This window comes from Pinus tabuliformis, chromosome 9, assembly GCF_031772625.1.
Source record: "Pinus tabuliformis cultivar Carrire ecotype Pingquan chromosome 9, CPIR1, whole genome shotgun sequence".
Taxonomy (NCBI): Eukaryota; Viridiplantae; Streptophyta; class Pinopsida; order Pinales; family Pinaceae; genus Pinus; species Pinus tabuliformis.
In genome coordinates, this window is record NC_142307.1 from 754,264,791 (window position 1) to 754,273,292 (window position 8,502).

At 39.6% G+C, this 8,502-nt stretch overlaps 1 pseudogene; it reads right to left on the reverse strand.

Moving 5' to 3' along the window:
* Nucleotides 1-975: 975 nt before the first annotated feature.
* LOC149150889 (uncharacterized protein C24B11.05-like) lies at nucleotides 976-3,674 on the reverse strand (annotated as a pseudogene).
* Between the last annotated feature and the right edge of the window lie 4,828 nt (nucleotides 3,675-8,502).

The window sequence follows — 8,502 nt, forward strand, 5'->3', positions numbered from 1 at the left end:
GTGAGAATATTGATGTTTTATAATGCATTTAATAAAATATTTCACTATATAAAATTAAGTGATATTAATGTGTATTAAAAATAAATATTAATAACGAAAAAACTGTCAAATATGGACAATGTAATTAATAAAAAAATATTTCAATGTTCATATTAAGAATATTGTAATGTCAATTATACATATATATATATAGATATTATACAAAAATATATATATATAATTTTTTTATTTATTTTTGTTTAAAATTTAACAAAAATTTATTGAAATTGAAAAAATAGTGTAATTTGTGAAATCAAAATATTCTTTAAAACATTATATCCATTTATTAAACAATGAAAAGTTAAAATAGTATATAATAGATCTCAGAAACGATTATTTAGAATTTTACACTCTAAAAAGAAATTTTCATAACAATAATTTGATACCTACCAACCCTTCATAAATCCGTGATTACAATAGTTATGAAATTTAACTAACCTTAAAGGTTATTCTTCGTTTTTTATTCATATTTCGTATCACTTCAAACAGTTTTAATCGAATCCGTGACAAGGTCAATCGTCGTCATCCTTTTTATTCATATTTCGTATCACTTCAAAGAGTTTTAATCGAATCTGTGAGAAGGTCAATCGTTCTCATCTGAAACGCGCAAGGGACCTCTCAAAACACCTGAACCAAAAGGCTATAATTTAAGACAAAAACCAAAAGATTATAAATTGAAATAGTATCTCCATCTTTTACTTTTCTGCAATACCAGAATATGTATCCGTTTACGAGGAAGGAGTCTGTTTGTACGAAAATAGGTCATATTTTGACTTATTTATTGATCGAAGTGTCTGGAGTTGTTATTACAGCACCCAGTAAGCGAGAGTCTACACATACACATCACTTAATTGATCAAGGTTACTTCTAGCCAGCCGTAAAGCTAGAAAATGATTAGCATAATCCTCGTATTGCTTCATTCAATGGGATAATGACTTATGCGGTGATAACCGTTTCAATTGCTGCAACTGCTCCTCTTGAACGCACAACACTTTTGCAGCACTCTGCATCTTCTTCATCCCATATCTCAGGGAGTGCTTCTCTAATGTTGTGAATGCTTTCAAAGGGCAAAGTCTGCTCCCTCTGTTCGGACCGAAGTGCCCACCTGTTAGCAGTGAATGCCATTGTTACAGTTAAAAATCATTGCACTAGCTCCCCCGTTACAAAAAGATCAGCTCCCATTAATTAGAATCATTTGGTTTTACCAATACAGTGTGCAGGTTTGCAGGCTTCCCTGCAGCTATATTCCGCGGACTGTCATCAAAAAATATCTGCAGGAAAACATAACAGATCCACAGTCGATTTATAATGGGCACAGCTAAAATGATATACATAATGTACAGAAAATTGGATGCTGTGTTCCCTGATACATGCCAGCACTATTTAACCAAGCGATGTGGATTTGGGACTATATAACTGTTAATATTCTCTTCTAGCTCCTCGTTCTAGTAGAGGAATCGTGATTTTGGAACAAGTGGACGATTAGGCAGTGTGTAGAATGTGGTCAGATTAACGAGCATCAGTTTCTTGTTGACATACTGCTGTCAAATAATTTTATGTTTTGGAACTGCCAGCATAATATTTTGTTGTAGCTTCTGTGGCTAAAAGGAACCAGGGAAGAGTGGATGGTTGTGCAGTACGTGGGATGTGGTTGGCCTAACATGCATCTCTTTCCCGTGGAAACCATACCATAACATTACTTTTCAAAATTCAACTAATTTATTCAACCTTGGAGAAGCTTTTACACTAAGATTTAGTCGCATACCGTTCTTTGAGTATCAGCGTTTGCAAGGTGAAGAGCCTGTTCTATGGCTTCTTTTGAGGGTTTGCAAATTATGGGTGTCCTCCGGATTGTAGTGTTATCGGTGGACAAATCCAATTCATTATTGCTTTCAGTAGTTTGTGAAGGAGGATTAAGTGTTTCAAAGTATATTATGCCTTCACAGCAATCTTCCAACCCCAGCCTCTTAAGGACCTTTGAGGCATGAACTTTGTCACCATTTGTAAATATCTGTTTCACATTAAAAAGAGCAGTCAGGACACATGCTTCCAAATTTCCAAAGAGTTTAGGCTCCATCATCATGTGTTATCATCATATAAAAAATTTGAAGGGATCCATATGAGCTTACAATTTTCCGCTGAGGCATGATCAATAACAAGTTCTTTAGCACAGGGTCTGCTTTAAGACTCTCATATGGCAGTCTTCCGTGAACAAATCTGAATAAGTAAAACAAGATAGGGTTTCAAGCCAAAAGCCATCAACGATACTACAGAGTCTAAACAAGGTAAAGAATGAAAGGTAATCGATAACATTTCCTCTGATTCTGTAGAAACATAAGATTTTCGTAATTTACAAAGCACGAGGACATGAGATTCCCTAATTACCTGTGGTAATCGTCAACGTCAAATATATAGCCAGCCGCCTGCAGTTCCAAGAAGGTGATCATAACAAAGCAATGAACTTATGAAAGTCAAGCAACAAAGCATGTCAATTCAATCGCAGAGCACAACCATGAAGCTGAACATAAGTCCATTATTGCCATATTTTATAAATTCATATGGATAATAATTGATATGGCTAGACATCTGTAAATTCTTCACTTAGCATTCATACATCATCATCCGTGGGGCAAGAAAAAAAAGGTTCTTGAGGTTTTTGTTTTGTAGTTAAGCAAAGGATCCCTTGGTAGAGTGATGGCTAGTGCATCAATGCAAAAAATCCCATGGAATAATTATGCACCGTATATCTCAGATGCTGTGCACTCCTTACCGGAAGCATGAGCTAAGGAAAGTGGCCCATAATTCTTTTGTGAAGTTATTTGTTACACCTATAACAGCTGTAAGATTATCGAACTACCTCAGTAGGACACTATAAAATTTCCCCAGTGCCTAAAAACACCCATTTTAACATGAGAGGTTCAAATACTCTACCAAAGTCCACTAAACATAAGGGATTGAATGCATACCTTGAGTCCAGCCATGGTTGTCCCATAAGTCTTGTATAGCTCTCTGCACAGATCTGGAACCCTGCTCTTCTCAACTCCGAGCTTTTGATTCACATAATCTGCCGCACATCAACCGGACCGCATCCACAATTAACAATCACATGTTCATATATGCATTTATATATAGGTGAGGCTCTGGTGATTTAACTGACCGAGTGTCCATATATGCTTAACTAGCGAATATAATCCATCCAATCAATGCCTTGTTCCATGCAATATGAGGTTCTTAACCCTATTTAATTTGCAACATTAAAATTGGAGTAAAAATTATAATTTAGAATATGCAACGTATAACATACGAAGGGGTGCAATTCAAAACTTGGTTTAAATTAGAATCCTAAAATTAATACCTAAGAGAAAGAAAAATTACATATTTTCTCAGAGTTATAACATTACCTGCAATGTTCTTGGTGCATGCTGCAGCAAGTCCGGAACTCAACGGATATAATGTGTCATCCAGATCTAAAACAGCATATTGGAATCAGAAACGAACACATCCAGCAGTGCTTTCGACAGCCGTTGAAAAAAGCAAACAAAACACTGTTATACTCACCAATCAGAAGGCAGTCATATCGAGGCCTCCGTTCTGTTACCAATAGATTTCCATCCAGCGCCATTAACGATCACTCTGCAATACATATAGCTTATTCTAATATCATACGAAATAGTCCTTGAATCTAAAAATACCTAATACAAACTTGAGAACAAATCCAGGAAGATTGCCCCTAAACATCGCCAAATATGTTGAATTTGGAGTGAAGAAGATACCTAGCGAAATGCAATAGGGACGGAGGCAATGTCCACTGAATGAACTGGGCATGCGGGTAAAATTACGGATGACAGAGAAGGCCAAGAGCGAGCTTGAGGTTGAGATGGAGTGGAACGGGAGTCTGAAGTAAACATTGAGCACCTTAAATAGATCTCTAACGCCACACACCATATAATGGGCTACTCGGTGCTGATTTCACTATTTGTCATGTTCCCAAAATAAATTTATATATATGCATTAAATTGAAAATCAAAACAAAAAACCTTATTTAGACTTTACGGGTCACATTCCTAACTACACAGGTTTATGACCATGACTAAGCAATTCAAATCGCTCGGCACTATGGCACAGCACTATCACTATATATATTATATGTTTAATCCTTGGCATATGCACGATGGCATACACTAAAGCTTTATACGATATACGTTTAATCTTTGGCATAACACTATAGCTGTTACGATATATGTTGAACCCTGGCCTATGAAATTTAACGTTTAAGTTAATGCTCGCCATGTATGGTCCGACGATCGGGAAGTTTAACCGGACTCCTTTCCGGCGCCAGGTGGATGACGGAGTTTTAATGGTTCTTACCAGCTCCTTGCCAGGTGGCCTGGCGCACCTGTGAGGCCATGTGACTCCTTGGGTGCTACGCTGTTGGTCTTCCCGCCCTGGACTCCCGCTCATTCCAACGGTGGAGATCTGCCGTCCACATCCGAGGGCTCAAATGCATTCAAGGGTTTGGGGTTTTTCCATAACCCATCGGGTCACATCTTCGGTTCATTTGGTATGCGAGACAGTCTTGCGGCGCACTCTGTTTGCTCATCCTGTGAACGATTCTTCCACCGCTCGGCCGGTTCCTCCTCTTCACCGAATGATAAGGTTACTACAGCCACAGTTGTTCAGGTATCTGCTCTTATCTGCCGCTTAACTGCGCATACCTGTCTTGCTCCGCCGTTTAATTTATATACTATGCATTTTGTTTTCAGCTCAGGGTTTGATTATGTTACTTTGCTGTGTTCTCGTGCTAACTCCTGACTTATCTGTGGGTGTGCAGGCGGGTCACTGCTACAGCCTTCCTACTGTTCGTGGAATGACCGAGCCTCCACCCATTGAATCTTCAGGTATGTCACCATCCCTTAACTGGGAGCGAGACTTGGGGGTTTGCTCCGTATGGTAACGTGTTCTGTTCATATGAGTATCGAATGGAAATTCGCCAGAGGAGTTCCTCATGGCGCTCGTTTCGCTTGTCTTCAGGGTTTTGCGTTCGGCCCATACTGCTGGGTTATGGTTCGCGGCCGTCCATTCCATGCTTGGTTCTGTGCAGCGCTTTGGTTAATTAAGGGCTCTTGTTTAATTAAGTTTCTGGCATTTATGCCCGGTTGTATTTGTATATATACTTGAACAGTGGTTTCTCGGCCTTCAAATCGGCCTGACTGAACTGAGTTTAACTCTGGCGATTGAGCACTCTCCCCTTCGTTTCTCATGTTTATATAATGTCTAAGATTTACACTTCAGACTTTCATCTTTGCTTATTAGAGAACTGTAATATATTTTACCGGCCTACCGGGCATTTACAATACATTGTTTTGCTTGATGTGCTAATGGTTACAGCGACCATTAAGTGTTAGTCTTACAGTTCTGTTTATATGCTTTTTCCTGAATAATGTGAAAATGTTACTTCGTTTTCCATACTCGGTTGAGTCTGTTCCATTAATGGTCGACTTCTAATTTTAATGTGCCATTATTCTTGATTGCAGTGTTATAGATTGTTGTTTTCAACGGTTACAGGGTTGAACTAAATCATATATAGGGTTTTATCATCATAGTATATGCATATGTTTTGCTTGTCGATGTTTGTCTACACCTACAGCAGGGTATGCGGCCGTATACCAACGGCTGGATGCGCTCGCTCTGATATGGTATACTATTTATTATTGTTCAGTTATTTATGCTGTTTGTTAACCGTTCCATCGTGTGCCTTAGCCGGTTAACCCTGGCGCTGTAATACACGATACATCATGCGTATCTGATACCTGAACCCTCGACTCAGGGGTTCGCTGTATATTTGTCTACTGTAATCATTATTTAAGCCTTTCTTGAGCTTGGAATAAAACTAGTTTTCTTTTCAAAGTTTTGCTGGTTCACAGCACCGGAATAAATAACGTATTTCTCAAGTTGTTTCCTTTCTTTCTTTCTCGGCGCTAATCCCTTTAGATATTCGCTATGATGTACTGTTCTAAATGAAATTCTATTAGTCTCTCTGGACCGCACTGGTATTTCTGTGCTTTTATATACTTCTGCGTGTTTATGACAGATAGCCTCTAAGTATTTACTTAACCTATATCGTGCTGCCTTTTCTTCACGGATATTCTACTGTCATAACTTTATTAAGCATTTTAACAGCTAAGAGAGATTCAGACTCAGACTATATCTACTGTACATACCATTCTGTATACAGTTTATTTTTACTTAATCTTTGTGGTAAACTCGTACCTGGTCTGCCAGTTACATGAATAGGTACTCCAGAAGTTCACCTGCATTCCAAGCTTTCTCTTGTCCACCCAACCTTGAGATCCATCATCACTTTGGATTCTCCCCCCGAGCTATCTTGCAGGCCTACAGCCCTCAACAAGATTCATGCACTTCGTGCTTGGGTTATCTGGTCCTTACAAGACTTAACCAATTTTCTTGTTTTCTTTCCTTTCTCTTTGGAATTCCCCCCTGTCTGTCCCAACAACCCAGGGGTTTTCCCTTTCCAGGACTTTTCCTGTGTGAAAGGGTAGTTTCTCCAGTTTCATAACTGATTTCTTTTCTTTTAAAAATCCTCCACCCAGAGGCTGCCAGCATTTCAAAAATATATATATTTCCAATATATTTAATTTTACCAATAGGATAATGTCATTACAGTTTCTTTTTTTTTTAAAGAGAGTAAATGAACAGCAACTGTCAAATCAGTTTCTTACCACAGTAACATTCCCACATTTACATTTTTCCCGGGGTCATCACATCTCCCCCTCCTGGGATTGGACATCGTCCAGATGTCTATTTCCCTTAAATAAGTCCGGATAGACTTTTCTAATGAGTTCCTCATCCTCCCAAGTAGCCTCATCAGGCCCGTAGTGCTGCCACAACACTTTAACTTGGGTAATAACTCGCTTCCGCAGCCGCACTTCTCTCCGGTCGAGAATGCTCTGTGGTTCGACCAGAACCTCGCCTTCCGGCTCGACCTGCAGACAACAACACTTTCAGTCAATTTCTGTTGAGCATAACCGCTTAACTAAAACAACCAGATTAATTCTTACCCGTACATCTTGCCATCTGATCATATGTTTAGGATCGTACACATATTTTTTTAGAACAGAAACGTGGAAAACATTGTGAATCCTAATATGACTTGGCAGGGCGAGTTGGTAAGCCACCGGCCCCACTCTTGCCAATATCTGGAAAGGCCCAAAATACCGAGGAGCCAGCTTGGTGCACCCACTCCATTGCAGTGTGCTCCTTCTGGCTTGGATCCTCACAAACACATGGTCACCAACCTGATATTCTTTGAATCTTCTCCTCTGGTTCGCAAAACTTTTTTGTCTATCCTGTGCAGCCTTTAAATTGGCACGCACTCTTTTCACCATGTCTTCCATTTCTTTAAGCATTTCCGGACCCAAACTCAGTTTATCCTTAGGTCCACCCCAACTTGAGGGCGTGCGGCATTTCCGCCCATACAAGACCTCAAAGGGACTTAGCTGTGTCGACGTATGATATCCATTATTATATGCGAATTCAACCAGGTGTAAATACTCTTCCCATTGGTTTGGTTTCAGCATCACACATGCTCTCAACATATCTTCCACTACCTGGTTCACTCGTTCGGTTTGACCATCGGTCTGCGGGTGATAGGCCGTGCTAAAGTTCAGCTGTGTTCCTAACTCAGCAAACAACGTTTTCCAAAAAGTGGACGTGAACTTTACATCACGATCTGATATGATTATTTTCGGCAGTCCATGCAGTCTAAACACGTTCTGCATGAAAAGGTGAGCAATTTGCACAGCCTTATAAGTGGACTGCACAGGTATGAAGTGTGCCGCCTTACTCAACTTATCAACCACCACCATAATGGAATCATTGTTTTTCTTTGTCCGTGGCAAACCGGTTATAAAATCCATGGAAATGGTTTCCCATTTCCACTCTGGAATAGGTAAAGGTTGTAGCAGCCCGGCCGGATGCAAATGCTCTGCTTTAATCTGCTGGCACTCCAAGCACCGCGCCAAATACTCGGCTACATTCTTCTTCATTCCTGGCCAATAATATTCTTTCCTAAGTGCAGTGACCATCTTTTGGTATCCTGGGTGTCCAGTGTAGTGGCTGATGTGAAATTCGTCCAAAATCATATTCCTAAGGCCATTCTGGTTAGGTACATACAGCCTTTTATTAAAATACAGCATTCCGGCACCATCTAATGTATATCCTTGCTGTGTTTTTCCATTAACTCATTGTTGTACCTGCTGTTTTATTTGTTGGTATTCAGCATCTTGATCTGCTGCTGTTTTTATTTGCTCAAACAGGGAATTCTGCCACTTGCTGATAGAAAGTTCACACAAGCACTGTACCTTTCGACTTAACGCATCAGCCACCCGGTTCTCTTTACATTTTAAGTGTTTAATCTCGAAATCGAATCCACTTAGGAAATCT